Source organism: Macaca mulatta, chromosome 15 (assembly GCF_049350105.2).
Source record: "Macaca mulatta isolate MMU2019108-1 chromosome 15, T2T-MMU8v2.0, whole genome shotgun sequence".
Classification (NCBI taxonomy): domain Eukaryota; kingdom Metazoa; phylum Chordata; class Mammalia; order Primates; family Cercopithecidae; genus Macaca; species Macaca mulatta.
In genome coordinates this window covers 112,699,748-112,715,958 of record NC_133420.1, presented here as the reverse complement: position 1 = coordinate 112,715,958, position 16,211 = coordinate 112,699,748, and the positions used below count along the sequence as shown (strand labels likewise).

Sequence of the window (16,211 nt, the reverse complement as noted above, 5' to 3'; positions counted from 1 at the left end):
AACTAGAAAATTCACAAGTTGGTCTGGCATGGTGGCTCATGCCTGTAATCCCAGCACTTTGGGAGGCCGAGGTGGGCAGATCACCTAAGGTCAGGAGTTCGAGACCAGTCTGACCAATATGATGAAACCCCATCTCTATTAAAAATACAAAATTAGCTGGGCGTGGTGGCATGAGCCTGTAATTTCAGCTACTTGGGAGGCTGAGACAGGAGAATTGCTTGAAGCTGGGAGATGGAGGTTGCAGTGAGCTGAGATCACACCATTGCACTCCAGCCTGGGCAACAAGAGCAAAACTCCATCTCAAAAAAAAAAAAAAAAAAAAAAAATTCACAAATTAAGTGACCCAGTTTTAAATATTTTGTGGTATGAAGACTAAATCACAAAAGAAATTAGAAAATATCCAGAACTGAATGATGAATAACTTACCCCTCTAAGATATTCTATGCCACACTACCAAACCAAAGACAGTTCATTTTTTATAAAATAGCAAGACTTTTCTTATTCCAAAAAGAGCTATACATGACCAGGCAAAAAATATCCAGGTCAATTTTTTTTTTTTTTTCTCTTGAGACAGAGTTTCGCTCTTGTTGCCCAGGCTGGAGTGCAATGGCATGATCTTGGCTCATGCCTGTAATCCCAGCATTTTGGGAGGGCAAGGCAGGTGGATCACCTGAAGTCAGGAGTTCAAGACCAGCCTGACTATGATGGTGAAACCCCATCTCTACTAAAAATACAAAAAATTAGCCAGGTGTGGTGGTGCATGCCTGTAATCCCAGCTCTTCATGAAGCTGATGCAGGAGAATCGCTTGAACTCAGGAGATGGAGGTTGCAGTGAGCCGAGACTGCGCCACTGCACTCCAGCCTGAGCGACAGAGCAAGACTCCATCTCAAAAGGAAAAAAAAAAAGTCAAATTAAGAAAACTAAGGCAGAGAAATTTCTCCATATTAAAGGAACAAAGGAGACATGGGAACTCAGTACAAGGCATGATCCTACACTGGATCCTAATCTGGGGAAAAAATTCGTTTATAATTAATTATTGGGACATCATTTTAACAATTGAGAAAATCTGAATTTACATTTGAACTATGGATTACATAGATAATACAAAGAAACACAGCAAGTGGGGCAAGATATAAATAATGAATGAATGTAAAGGGCATTTGGGAGTTCCTTGCACAATTCTTGAAACTTGAGATGAAAGGAAATAATTGTTCCTGAACCATCATAACGGAATGGGTAGAAACAAACCCTGTCTTGTTTCTTTTTGGCCTTTTAATTTAAAGTCAATATTTTAATAATCTTTTTGATGCTCCAGTTGGTTGCTCCCAGCCTGCAAATGGACCACTACCAATAGGTAATTAAAGGAGAATAACAAATAGAATATAGATTACACAGGTGCTGACTTACAAATGCAAACGTTGTAGCAGAAGATTAAGCTCCCTGGAGGCTAGAGGTGCGCATCTTTGCTTATTGCCATCATAATTCATTAATGGTCAAAGTAACGCTGAGATCAATATTCCTGCAGTCATGGGAATGAAAAAAAAATGATCACCACCAAAACAAGATACAAAGACAGCCTCAAAATGTTTCTCCCTGCATAATTAAGAAACCACTCATTGTCATGAATTTTAAAACTGAACAGATTTTCTTAGGTATTGTGTGTTCAAGAGGTGGCATACATTAAAGGATGTTGAAAAGAACTGTTGTTCCCTTACATAGAAGGGTATGCAAGAGACAGAGAAACAGAGTTGCATATGTTTATCTAGTTATCTTCTTAGCTCCTCAAGAACAAATATTTTCCTTGAAGTCTTCTTTCCTTTCTCTCTCTCTCTCTCTTTCTTTCCTTCTTCTTTTTTTTTTTTTTTTTTTTTGAGACAGAGTCTTGTTCTGTCACCAGGCTGGAGTGCAGTGGTGTGATCTTGGCTGACTGCAACCTCTGCCTCCCGGGTTCAAGCAATTCTCCTGCCTCAGCCTCCCGAGTAGCAGGGACTACAGGCACCCACCACCACTCCCGGCTAATTTTTTTTTTTTTTTTTTTTTCCAGATGGAGCCCAGGCTAAAGTGTAAGTAGTGCGATCTCCGCTCACTGCAAGCTCCACCTCCCGGGTTCAGGCCATTCTCCTGCCTCAGCCTCCTGAGTAGCTGGGACTACAGGTGCCCGCCACCACACCCGGCTAACTTTTTGTATTTTTAGTAGAGATGGGGTTTCACCATGTTGGCCAGGATTGTTTTAGTCTCTTGACCTCATGATCCGCCTGCCTTGGCCTACCGAAGTGCAGGGATTACAGGCGTGAGCCACCACGCCTGGCCTACATTTTTCCTATTGGCCATTTGTGTGTCTTCTTTTGAAAAGCATCTATTAAGGTCTTTTGCCCATTTTTAAATTGGATTATTTATTTTTTGCTATTGAGTTAAATTCCTTATCGATTTTGGATATTAACTCCTTCTCAGATGCAGTTTGTAAATATTTTCTCCCATTCTGTGGGTTGTCTTTTCACTCTGTTGATTGTTTCCTTTGCCGTGCAGAAGGTTTTTGGTTTGATGTAATTCCACTTGTCCATTTTTACTTTTGTTGCTTGTGCTTTCTTTTTTTTTTTTTTTTTTTTTTTCTGAGTCTCACTCTGTCGCCCAGGCTGGAGTACAGTGGCATGATCTCAGCTAACTGCAAGCTCCACCTCCTGGGTTCACGCCATTCTTCTGCCTCAGCCTCCCGAGTAGCTGGGACCACAGGCGCCCGCCACCTCGCCTGGCTAATTTTTTGTACTTTTAGCAGAGGCGGGGTTTCACCATGTTAGCCAGGATAGTCTCAATCTCCTGACCTCGTGATCCGCCTGTCTCAGCCTCCCAGAGTGCTAGGATTACAGGTGTGAGTCATTGCACCAGCAGGCTTTTTTTTTTTTTTTTTTTTTTTTTTGAGAGGGAGTCTCACTCTGTCACCCAGGCTGGAGTGCAATGGTGCAATCTCGGCTAACTGCAACTTCTGCCTCCTGGATCCAAGCGATTCTTGTGCCTCAGACTCCCGAGTAGCTGGGATTACAGGCACTCACCACCATGCCTGGCTAATATTTTGTATTTTTAGTAGAGATGGGGTTTCGCCATGTTAGCCAGGCTGGTCTTGAACTCCTGACCTCAGGTGATCCACCGCCTTGGCCTCCCAGAGTGCTGGGATTACAGGCATGAGCCTCCGCGCCTGACTGTGCTTTTGAGTTCTCATCCAAAAAATCTTTCCCCAGATCGATGTCATGAAGTATTTCCCTTATGTTTTTTTTTCCAGTAGTTTTATAGTTTCAGATCTTACATTTAAGTCTTTAGTCCATTTTGAGTTGATTTTTGTATATGGTGAGAGGTAGGTGTCTAGTTTCATTCTTCTGCATATGGACATTCAGTTCTCCCCACATCATTTATTGAAGATACTGTCCTTTTTCCAATGTATGTTCTTAGTACCATCACAGAAAATCAGCTGGCTGTGTGTGGATTTCTTTCTGTGTTCCCTATTCAGTGCCATTTTTATAGTGTGTCTATAGCTTATGTGTCTATTTTTATGCCAATACCATGCTATTTTGGTTATCATAGCTTTGTATAGTATATTTTGAACTCAGGTAGTGTGATGTCTCCAGTTTTGTTCTTTTTGTTCAAGAATGCTTTGGCTATTTGGGAACTTTTGTGGTTCCATACAAATTTTAGAATTAATTTTTTTCTATTTTTGTGAAGAATGTCATTTAAAGTTTGACAGGGATTGCACTGAATCTGTAGATCATTTTGAGTAGTATGTACATTTTAAGAATATTAATTATTTCAGTCCATGAACACAGAATATCTTTCCATTTATTTGTATTCTCTTCAATTTCTTTCATCAGTGTTTTTTTTTTTTTTTTTTGAGACGGAATCTCGCTGTGTCGCCCAGGCTGGAGTGCAGTGGCCGGATCTCAGCTCACTGCGAGCTCTGCCTCCCGGGTTTTTACGCCATTCTCCTGCCTCAGCCTCCCGAGTAGCCGGGACTACAGGCGCCCGCCACCTCGCCCGGCTAGTTTTTTTTTGTATTTTTTTAGTAGAGACGGGGTTTCACCGTGTTAGCCAGGATGGTCTCGAACTCCTGACCTCGTGATCCGCCCGTCTCGGCTTCCCAAAGTGCTGGGATTACAGGCTTGAGCCACCGCGCCCGGCTACTCATCAGTGTTTTATAGTTTCCATTGTAGAGATATTTTACCTCCTTGGTTAAATGTATTCCTAGATTATATATATTTATATATATTAGTTATTATAAATGGGATTTTCTTGATTTCTTTTTTGGATAGTTCATTATTGGTATAAAAAAAACTACTGATTTTTGTATGTTAATTTTGCATCCTGCAACTTTACTAAATTGGTTTATCGGTTCTAACCGTTTTTTTGGTGGAGTCATTAGGGTTTTCTACACATAATATCATGTCAACTGCAAACAGGGACACTTTGACTTCCTCCTTTCCAATTTGGATGTCTTTTATTTCTTTCTCTTTCCTAATTACTTTGGCTAGCAGTTCTAGGACTATGTTGAATAAAAGTGATGAAAGTGGACATTCTTGTCTTGATCCAGATCTTAGAGGAAAACGTTTCAAGTTTTCCCCATACAGTATGATGTTAGCTGTGGGTTTGTGTGAGACTTTCTGTTAAACATTTCTTGTTTTTTTTTTTCTTTGGATGGAGTCTTGCTCCGTCGCCCAGGCTGGACTGTAGTGGTGCATCTCGGCTCACTGCAACCTCTGCCTCCTGGGTTCAAGTGATGCTCCTGCCTAAGCCTCCCAAGTAGCTGGGACTACAGGTGCCCACGACCACACCTGGCTAGTTTTTGTATTTTTAGTAGAGACAGGGCTTCCCCATGTTGGCCAGGCTGGTCTTGAACTCTCAACCTCAGGTGATCTGCCCTCCTCGACCTCCCAAAGTGCTGAGATTACAGGCATGAGCCACTGCGCCCAGGCTCTGTTAAACATTTCTGCTTTTAGTTTTCTAGTTGTAAAGAGGCTCTCTCACCCAAAACTTTTAAAATAAATACTGCCCTTTTATGATATGCTCATATTTTACATAAGTTGGAATAACAAGGCTCTCAAGAGTGATATGACTCACGCCTGTAATCCCAGCATTTTGGGAGGCTGAGGTGGGAGCATAGCTTGACTGCAGGAGTTCGAGACCAGCCTGGGCAACACAGAGGGACACTGTCTCTACAAAAAACAAACAAACAAACAAACAAAATTAGCTAGGCGTGGTGGTGTGTGCTTGTAGTCCCAGCTACTTGGAAGGCTGAGGTGGGAGGATCACTTGAGCCTGGGAGGTCAAGGCTGCAGTGAGCCCTGATCGTACCACTTGCACTCAGCCTGGGCAAAAGAGCAAGACCCTGTCTCAAAAACAAACAAAGAATAATGAATATTTGAAATAGTATAACCGGCCTATTAAGAAAGTCCCAGCTTTGGCAGGCACAGTGACTTACACCTGTAATCCTAATACTTTGGGAGGCTGAGGTGGGAGGGTCACTTGAGCCCAGGTGTTTAAGACCAGCCTGGGCAACATGGTGAGACCCCATCTCTGAAAAAAAATTTTTTTTAATTAAAAACATGGGCCGGCTGCGGTGGCACACACCTGTAATCCCAGCACTTTGGGAGGCCAAGGCGGACGGATCACGAGGTCAAGAGATCAAGACCATCCTGGCCAACATGGTGAAACCCCGTCAACATGGTGAAACCCCGTTTCTACTAAAAATACAAAAACTAGCCAGACGTAGTGGTGTGTGCCTGTAGTCCCAGCTACTTGGGAGGCTGAGGCAGGAGAATCTCTTGAACCTGGGAGGTAGAGGTTGCAGTGAGCTGAGATCATGCCACTGCACTCCAGCCTGGCAACAGAGGAGACTCCGTCCAAAAAAAAAAAAAAAAAAAAAAATTGGCCAGACGCAGTGGCTCATGCTTATAATCCCAGCACTTTGGGAGGTGGAGGTGGGCAGATCACCTGAGGTCAGTATTTCAAGACCAGCCTGGCTAACGTGGTGAAATCCCGTCTTTACTAAAAATACAAAAACTAGCCAGGTGTGGTGGCACATACCTGTAGTCCCAGTTACTTGGGAGGCTGTGGCAGGAGAATTGCTTGAACCCAGGAGACAGAGTTTGTAATGAGCCGAGATCATGCCACTGCACTCCAGCCTGGGTGACATAGCAAGACTCTATCTCAATAAATAAATAAATAGATAAAGTTTTAAAAATAAGAAAGTCCCAGTTTTGTGCAAAATTTGAAATTATTTAACTCTAGTCAAGAGTAATTTTTTAGGCTGGGTGCAGTGGCTCATGCCTGTAATCCTAACACTTTGGGAGGCCGAGGCCGGTGGATCACCTGAGGTCAGGAATTCAAGACCAGCCTGGACAACATGGTGAAACCTTGTTTCTACTAAAAATACAAAAATTAACCAGGCGTGGTGGTGGGCACCTGTAGTTCTAGCTACTTGGGAGGCTGAGTCAGGAGAAATGCTTGAACCTGGGAGGCAGAGGTTGCAGTGAGCCGAGATCGCACCACTGCATTCCAGCCTGGGTGACAGGAGCGAGACTCTATCTCAAAAAATAAATAAATAGGCCCGGTGGGGTGGCTCACGCCTGTAATCCCAGCACTTTGGGAGACCGAGGCAGGTGGATCACCATGTCAGGAGTTCAAGACTATCCTGACCGACATGGTGAAACCCCGTTTCTACTAAAAATACAAAAATTAGCCAGGCATGGTGGCGCATGCCTGTAATGGCAGCTACTCAGGAGGCTGAGGCAGGAGAATCGCTTGAACCTGGGAGGCGGAGGTTGCAGTGAGCCGAGATCGCGCCATTGTGCTCCAGCCTGGGCAACAAGAGCAAAACTTGTCTCAAAAAAAAAGTTCATCAAATTAAAAAAATATAATAATATTTTGTAGAAAGGAGGTCTTACTTTGTTGCCCAGGCTGGTGTCAAGCTCCTGGGCTCTAGTGATCTTCCTACCTCAACTTCTCAAAGTACTGGGATTACAGGCGTGAGCCACCACCCCGGCCTATTATTTTAATTTTTAGAGTTATAATTTTTAAATAGTTTTTATTCTATAACAAGGTCATCTAAGGAGCAAGTTCCAGTGAGCATTTAATTCAGTGAGAACAATAACCCAATCTTGAAAATATATTCTTTTGGAACAGAAGTCAGAGACAATAAAACACTAGATAAAGCCACATGGCCATGTACCAAGCTATTAAATTTTGGAGACAGTACTCTGTGAAATATCAAAGATAATTCCGGGAAAATTTGAGAGAGTATTAAAGCAAATACAACTTTAAGTTTGCAAATACAATCTTATAACTGGGTATGGATAATGAAATGGAAAAACTGCTATGGCTGCAAGATCATTCCTAACACAATGTGTCCCTATGCTACAGAGATTGTCTGCACCTGTGCTATGAGATTATACCCCCATGACCATACAGACCTGCCTACAAAAAAACTACTCATGACTTATGCATGCTTTGAATATATGAAGTGTTTGGAAAAATCACTCTTCTTTCCAATTTCTTGGTTATCTAATGGCCTGCAGGTATAAAAGATAAGAACCTAGCTCATTTATGTTTTCTTCTTCCTTCCAATTCCTTCAGTGTTAGGTAGTTATGTCATTATTTTTAAGTTTTGTTGTGGTTACCCTTTAACTTTAAATAGTATGTTACACCTCAATTTTTCATTCCAAAAACTTGAGTCAGTATCCTGACTTCAGATTATAGAAGTTGCAGGTATCTATGATACTATCCTTCTCTTCATATTTCCTTAACTTTCCATTTCCCACCTTTTGTTACCTATACTTTTATATTATGAAGAATAATGCTTGCCTTTTTTTGCAACATAACCAAGATCTTCCTTACTTTGTCCTTACTTTGAGTGTAAAGGATGAACTTTAACTTAGAAGATGAATACATTCTAGAGATCTAATGTACAGGATGGTGACTGTAGTTAAGACAACAACGACAACAAAAAGTAATTACATTAGTAAGACTACATCAATATTGTGCACTGCTGAACTAGGTAGCATATTAGGAATGCAATTTTCCTCTCTATGAGGGCAGTGTCATATCCTTCATATATTTATCATACCCTTCATATGTTTATCATACCCTTCATATATTCAATGAAAAATGTCTTAGCACCATGTACTAGTCTTTTTCTCACACTCCCTAAATTACTGAAAATTATACATTATTCTTCTAAATTGGGCCATAACATACTCAATTAGCTTTTGGTTTTTCTGGAATTATTAATTTCCTATCTTTTTATTGACTAAATATATAGTTTATCTTATACTAAAATTTTTTTTTTTTTTTTTTGAGACAGACTCTCTTTCTGTCGCCCAGGCTGGAGTGCAGTGGGGCGATCTCGGCTCACTGCAAGCTCCGCCTCCTGGGTTCACGCCATTCTCCTGCCTCAGCCTCCCGTGTAGTTGGGACTACAGGTGCCTGCCACAGCACCCGGCTAATTTTTTGTACTTTTAGTAGAGACGGGGTTTCACCATGTTAGCCAGGATGGTCTCGATCTCCTGACCTCGTGATCCGCCCGTCTCAGCCTCCCAAAGTGCTGGGATTACAGGCGTGAGCCACCACGCCAGGCCTATACTAAAACTTTTGTTGTTGTTCTCCTAGTAACACTATGGACTGCATGCAATACTTTTGCCCCAGAGTCCTTCTCTTTGGAACTCTTTGTCCTCCTACTTCAAAATGGATAATTTTTTTAAAAATCACACACTACTTTCCTTTCTTGTGTTAGAAAGATCCCTTGCCTTAATCTTTCTTGGATAACTTCGTCATCCTGCTGGAATACATGCTCAAATAACTTAAAAAAGGAGTCCTTTACAAGCCCTGGTTTGTATGAAACACCTACATTCTACCCTCACAGTTGATTGATAGGTAGGCTGGATATGTAAATTAGTTTCAAATTTAATTTCCCCCAGAACTAAAAGGACTACTCGATTATCTTCCAGCAGCCAGAGATGTTAATGAGAATTTGGCTGTTCAATTTTCATTCCTCTATAGGTGGCCTAATTCTTCCTTCTGGAAGCTTTCAAAAACTTTTGTTTATTCTTAGAGTTCTAAAAATTTTACAAAATTATGTCCAAGTGGGTTATCTTCCCCATTTATCACTGTTGGCACTTAGAGGGTTATTCTAATGTAAAAATGTGTCCTTTTCTCGGAAATTTTCTTATATAATTTCTCTAGTAATGTCCCTTATGCCATTTTGTCTGTTCTCCACTTCTGGATCTCATATTACTTAGCTGTTGGACCTCTTAAATGGGTTTTTACATCGCCTATTTTCTGTCATATGTCTCATCAGTGATGGAGAATGCCATCTTCACCACGCTACTGTCACTTTTGTCTACATCAATTGATTAAAATAATAATAACTACTACTACTAACTATGTCAGCCTGGAGTAGAATCCTTGTTTTTACCATTTTGAGTGTTTTACCCAGCGTCATACCTACCCAACTGCTGTTCAGATAGCATCCTCTCAGAAGGTTGATGCTGAAAATGCCAGGAAATGGAATATTTTAAATAAAAATAGAAAACCTTATTGAAGTCCGGTTGTAGATATTTCTTTGCCCTCTTCTGCCAGGCTCATCACTCTACCATAGATAAAATTAAATTGGTGTGGCATAATTTGCACTTCACAAAATCATGTTGATTACGACCCAGTACCTTGTGCTCTTCTAGGTGGTTGCAAATTGATTGTTTGATGATTTGCTCTTGTATCTTCCCAGGTATCCAAGATAAGCTGAATAGTCTATAATTACTACAGCTGTCTTTTTCCCTGTTTTAAAAAACAGGTACTCCATCTGCTGATTCTACTTGTCAGGACCTTCTTCTGTCCAACCTTCATTTTCTAAAATAAAGGCTGGTGGTCTTGCAATTATATTTGCCAATTCCTTAAGTGTCCTGGGATGCGAGTAATCAAGCCCTGCTGATTTGAATGTACCAGGCTTTCTGAAGTGCTCTTCAATCACTTCTTTCTCCTTGTTTGCCTTTGCACCTCCAAGATGATAGCACTTAATCCAGTTTAGTTTCCTTATCATCGCTGATTAAAAAGAAAAATGAAACAGGTTAAAAACACAGTGAAAGCCTCTGCTATTACAGTTCTTTGTTAATAGTTTTTATTTAGCAGTATCTGCTGATAGTGTTGTTTTGTTGGTAGTTTTAGTGGTTGCATTTTACATCCTATAGAGCAAATTCCTTCTGGTATTCTTCCTTCCATTTTTTCACCCTTCCTGCCTCTTTCATTCCTTCCTTTCTTCCTCCCTCCCTCCTATTTTCCCTCCTTCCTTCTCTCTGTCTCTCTCTTTCTTTCTTTTAAATTTCTTACAGAGGATGAGATAAGGGGAAGGGAGGAAAAAAAGAGGCCAAGAATCCCACATAATATTATGATTAAGACATTTACTAATCACCAAATGCCCACATGCTGCCCGCAATTTTTCAGCCTGCTTGTAGCTGGAGTGAGGGGGCACATGACTAGTTCTGGTCCACAGGTACTGAAGAGCTATGAGTCTCCCAGGATTTCTTTCCTCTGCCCCAGGTAGGTAGAAGTCACATGTTCTGGACGGTGAACCAACAAAAGACCAGCAGCGTGGACCCCTGAGTCACCATTAGAAGGCCGCAGTCCTAGAGAGTCATCAGATCCCCAGAGGACTATGTGTTAAGCCACAGATATTTGGGGGTTTGTTTTTTCTAGCTTAACATCACTAATACAGTACCAGTTATTGGATTAGTCAGATTAGGCTAGGTTTTTACCAAGGGAACAAATTAACCCTGAAATCTAAGTGGTTTAACATGACAAAGGTTTATTTCTTACTCATGGTACGTGGTAGCTAGTCTCCAAAAAGGGCTCCCAATGACTCTTCCCTCCTGGTAATCACACCCTTGGAAAGTTACCTCCTACTCTGACTCTGCATGATCCCATGACTCACTTTAAACAAGGAAGTGTGCAGAAATAAGTGTGGCAGAAGTGACACTGTGGCTCTCCCCAGTGCCTTAGAAATCCTGGCACTTCCTGATATTGCATTTGGAGCCATTCACGATATAAAATGTCTAGAGAATGAACCTCTATGCAGAGGAGCACCAAAGTGCCAGACATAAGCAAAGAAGCATCTTTAGTTCAATCCCAGTCAAGCTTCCTAAGCACCCCAGACCCAGTCACCATCTGACCACAACCACAGGACAGACTCTAAGTGAGTAAGAACTCCCCAGGTGAGCCCAGCCAACTCACAAAATTGGAGAAGTAACAACAAATTGTTGTTTTAAACCATTTTGTATGGGATGGCTTGTTAGGCAGCAGTAGCAACCTGAAGCATCATACATACCCAATGTAGGTGAATGGGCACTGGGCTCCACACAGACATTCATGGAACCAGGTTGACATGGGTTCCACCATCTTGTATCTGCACCATTGGGAATGCGACCTCTTTGATGGCAGTAGTAAGGGAAGAGAGGGCTGAGGGGTTGCAACCCAACTTTTAAATGTTTTCATCTCTGCTCCCATTCCATTGGCCAATGAGAATTGTCAGGGAGTAAACGGAGATTCAATGCACATTACATGACTCTGCCATGGACCTTGCCAATAAAATTTGCCCTTGTTTCCTATAGTATTATAAGGAGGTTTATCCAAGTACCTACCACCCAACTGGCTTTCCAAGAATTATAAACAATGATGTAGGACTGGCTCATACATCTCACAGAACCAACTGGGTGTACCTCCTCCCAACTTTGCATTCTGTGATGCCATGTGGGTAGCTAGAAGTCAGCCACGGTAGAAATATTTGCACCATATAGCTTGGCAAATGCTACAAATCAGGGCTTTCTTCCCATGTATCTAGTTACACCAGATCCAAAATATACCTACTATTCAGGTTGCCTCTATATTCATGCACATTTGTTTATTATTATAGGTAGAATTTTTTAAACTAGCCACTGATGGTCTCATTTCTTTCCCTATTGCAAACAGACCAATCTATGAATTGAAGATGTTAACATAAACCTGATTAACCTTTTATTAATAAAAAAAAGATGGCAGTTTGAAGTTTCTTCTATATAACCAGAATGTGCATATTTTAATACACAGACACTAGGTTAATATTCATATTAGTACAGTACTGGAAATGTTGCTATAAAAGAAGTATTAAATGTACCTGTTCTCAGTCAGCATCAACAAGGTTTTCACCCCTCCAGTAATTATTGCATCTAATAACACTGCCTTAGCTACTGATTCATTCTGGAAGCTTCAGTATCTTTTAGGCTTTAGAGTTTATATGACTAAACTCCTTTATTTTAAGCCTTGCTGAAAGAGTTAATTCAGTGTCCTGTTCTAGTTCACCAACTCTTTATTTCCAAACCTTCAACCTCCACATACAAACAATCAGGAGAAAGGCCATCAATAAGGTTTCAGCATCTATTACGGGATATGAAGCAATAACATTTTAAATAGCACCTTGGAGGCCTGGAGGAGTTAATACATCTTTCAGCAGTCCCTACTTTATAGCTCTGGAGTATTTTGAACCCTGAAAAGCTGGATTATTTATGAGGAGATTGAGAAGGCTCCAGTTGGAGGGAAACCTCATTTCTTGTTTCTTATACAAACAAGAAAGGGTATGCTTTGATAAGGTTTGAATCTGTGTCCCTGCCCAAATTTCATGTCAAACTGTAATCCCCAGTGTTGGAGGTGGGACCTGGTAGGAGGTGATTGGATTATGGGAGCAGTTTCTCATGAATGCTTTAGCACCATCCCCTGGGGGCTTTTCTTGTGATAGTGAGTTATCATGAGATCTAGTTGTTTAAAAGTGTGTAGCACCTGGCCGGGCGCGGTGGCTCACGCCTATAATCCCAGCACTTTGGGAGGCCGAGGCGGGTCTCATGAGGTCAGGAGATAGAGACCATCCTGGCTAACAGGGTGAAACCCCGTCTCTACTAAAAATACAAAAAATGAGCAGGGCATGGTAGCAGGAACCTGTAATCCCAGCTACTTGGGAGGCCTGAGGCAGGATATCGCTTGAACCCGGGAGGCGGAGGTTGCAGTGAGCTGAGATCGCACCACTGCACTCCAGCCTGGGCAACAAGAGCGAAACTCCGTCTCATTAAAAAAAAAAAAAAAAAATGTGATGCTGACATTCCTTCACTGAGAGATGGGGTCCCTCAACTAAGGTGGATTTTTCTAACTGCTTCCACAAATAGAATGAGATCAAATGACATTGCATGGCTTCAGAGGCTGGGTACTAAAAGGCAATGTGGCTTCCACCTGGCTCTCTCCTTGGGACCTGTGCATTCGGAGCCCTTAGCCTCCATGGGAAAGTCCATCTATCCTGAAGCTACCATGATAAAGAGACCACAGAGAAACAGAGAGGTTCCTATACAGCCACAACTCTTCCAGCCACAACTGCTTGAGTCTTTGCAACCCAAGAATCAGGCATGTGCGAGTGTCAGCCTTCAAGCTGTCAGCTGAAACCAAGTTGGAGTGGAAATGAGCTGTCCATGCTAAGCCTTGTTCAGATTACAGATTTGTAAGAAAAGTAAGTGTTGCTCTTGTTTTAAGCCACTGAATTTTGCAGCCCTTGTTTCTGAAACAGCAAGTAACAGATGCCCTTCTAGCTAGCATCCGCAGAATGTTGAAGAAGATTATAGGATGAAGGTCTAGAATCATCTGAGGAGCCCAAAAATAAGACGCACAGCTGGATCTCATGATGGCTTGACGAGAACCTAAACCAGAAGAGCAGCAAAAATCAAGTCAGCTACTTAGCTCCAGTGTCCTCCTCTCTGTGCCTCCATGGTCTTCTCCTGTCTCTTATTTTGCGGCCCTCCTCTCTGCCTCTCAGCATGTCTACTTCCTTCCTTCTCTCTGCAGTCTGGTGTTGTGTGTTTCTTCTTGACTGCTGCAAAGCCAAAGCTCTTCAGTTGGGATGCTCTTAGTTTAAGAGACCAGCCTATACTACCTTGCATCCTTTCTCTCCAGTGAAAAATTCTTGGGAGAGAGGATCTAATTGGCCAGCCTGAGTCAGATGTCTCTTTCTGGTCCAATCAGATGACACTGGGGGCAAGGCCACATTGTACCAACATGGCTGCCACTCCCGCTGCCCAGCTCCCTGTGAAAATTCTTAGAAGGGGGCTCAGAGGCTTGCAAACATAGCAATACATCCAATGCTTGAATATTAGAAGGCATTTTGGATAGTCTTATTCATGTGTAAAAACCTACCACAGCCAGGCACGGTGGCTCACACCTGTAATCCCAGCACTTTGGGAGGCCGAGGCGGGCAGATCACCTCAGGTCGGTGATCAGCCTGACCAATATGGAGAAACCCCATCTCTACTAAAAATACAAAATTAGCCGGGTATGGTGGCGCATGCCTGTAATCCCATCTACTCGGGAAGCTGAGGCAGGAGAATCACTTGAACCCGGGAGGCAGAGGTTGTGAGCTGAGATTGCGCCTTTGCACTCCAGCCTGGGCAACAAGAGTGAAACTCCGTCTCAAAAAACAAAACAAAACCCTACCACAGACTCCCCTTTAAATTGCTTTTTGCTTTATTTACAAATATGCTTAGACAAGTGTATGCCAACCCCCTCCTCATTCCCAGCCCATTCTCACAGTTATTTGAAAGGGCACTTCTGGAACTCCACAAGAAGGCAGTGGATCCGAAAGATGTAACCTCAAGGAACGGAACTCAACGCTTGTTTTTCTTATATTTATTGTTTGAGGTTTATCTTATAATGTGAAGTTGCCTTCCTTCCTTTCCTCCCTTTCCTCCCTTTCCTCCCTTTCCTCCCTTTCCTCCCCTCCCCTCCCCTCCCCTCCCCTTCCCTTCCTTAGACAGAGTCTCTGTCGCCCAGGCTGGTGTGCAGTGGCACAATCTCGGCTCACTGCAACCTCTGTCTCCCGGGTTCAAGCGATTCTCCTGCCTCAGCCTCCCGAGTACTTGGGATTACAGACGCGCGCCACCATGCCCAGCTAATTTTTGTATTTTTAGTAGAGTTGGCGTTTCACCATGTTGGCCAGGCTGGTCTCAAACTCCTGGCATCAAGTGATCTGCCCCCCTCAGCCTCCCGAAGTGCTGGGATTACAGGCGTGAGCCACCGCACCCGGCCGAAACTGAGGCTTCTTGATGAACTTTGACAATTTTCCCACACTAAAAATTTTCTGGCAGGGCACAGTGGCTTATGCCTGTAATCCGAGCATTTTGGGAGGCCAAGGCAGGAGGCTGGCTTGAGGCCAAGAGTTCAAGATCAGCCTGGGAAACATAGCAAGTCTCTGAAAAAAAGAAAAAGATTTTAGAATTTCCCATTGCTAAGTAATCTGTGGTGTCAGAAATCAGGATAGAGGTTGCCCCCAGGGGAGGGAGAGACTGGACTGGATCTCTGGAGTGCTGAGAATGTTTTGTTTCTTTTTCTGGGAGGTGGATGAATGAGTGTATTCCAGTTTGTGAAAACTCATGAAGCTATACACATATGATATGTACATTTTTCTGTAGGTATATTATCCTTCAATACATGTTTAAATATACTTCACTAATTATAAAAGATCGCTCAAACCAGCGTCACTATCACATGTTGCTGATCAGTTTGTAGAAATATAGATAAAATATATGGTATATATACATATGATTTAACAGTACAAATAACATCTTCTATAAATACATACATGTTTGTTAGGGTGTAAACTCCATCGTAACATTTCTTCAGGATACTGTATAGATATACTAACCTCTCAGAAAACTCAGGCCCCTAAAATACTCCATTTGAGTGACAGTGGAATAGTGAATGGCTCTAGAGTCAGACTGTTCGGGCTCCAATTCTACTGCATGCTAGGTTTTTTTTTTTTTTTTTTTTTTTTGAGACGGAGTTTTGCTCTTGTTGCCCAGGCTGGAGTGCAATAGGGCAATCTCGGTTCACTGCAACCTCTGCCTCCCAGGTTCAAATGATTCTCCTCCCTCAGCCTCCCAAGTAGCGGGATTACAGGCAGGCGCGATCACGCCCAGCTAAATTTGTATTTTCAGTAGAGACAGGGTTTCTCCATGTTGGTCAGGCTGGTATCGAACTCCCGACCTCAGGTGATCTGCCCACCTTAGCCTCCCAAAGTGCTGGGATTACAGGTGTGAGCCACCGTGCCTGACCTTTGTTTTGTTTTTGAGACAGGGTCTCAAACTTTTTTTTTTTGAGATGGAGTCTCGCTCTGTAG

General features: G+C 42.4%; 1 protein-coding gene across 3 annotated transcripts in view; it reads right to left on the bottom strand.

The window, feature by feature from the left end:
- LOC106993810 (uncharacterized) overlaps window positions 1-16,211 on the bottom strand; it is a 52,210-nt gene that overhangs the window by 197 nt on the left and 35,802 nt on the right. For 2 of the 3 annotated variants that reach the window (XR_001440162.3, XR_013405119.1), the window contains 2 exons: window positions 9,486-10,075; window positions 1,409-1,520 (listed from right to left, as the gene is read on the bottom strand). The gene's annotated coding sequence lies outside the window, so the exon portion shown is untranslated. The remainder of the gene's footprint in view (window positions 1-1,408; window positions 1,521-9,485; window positions 10,076-16,211) is intronic. The other variant, XR_013405120.1, reaches the window with a different exon arrangement.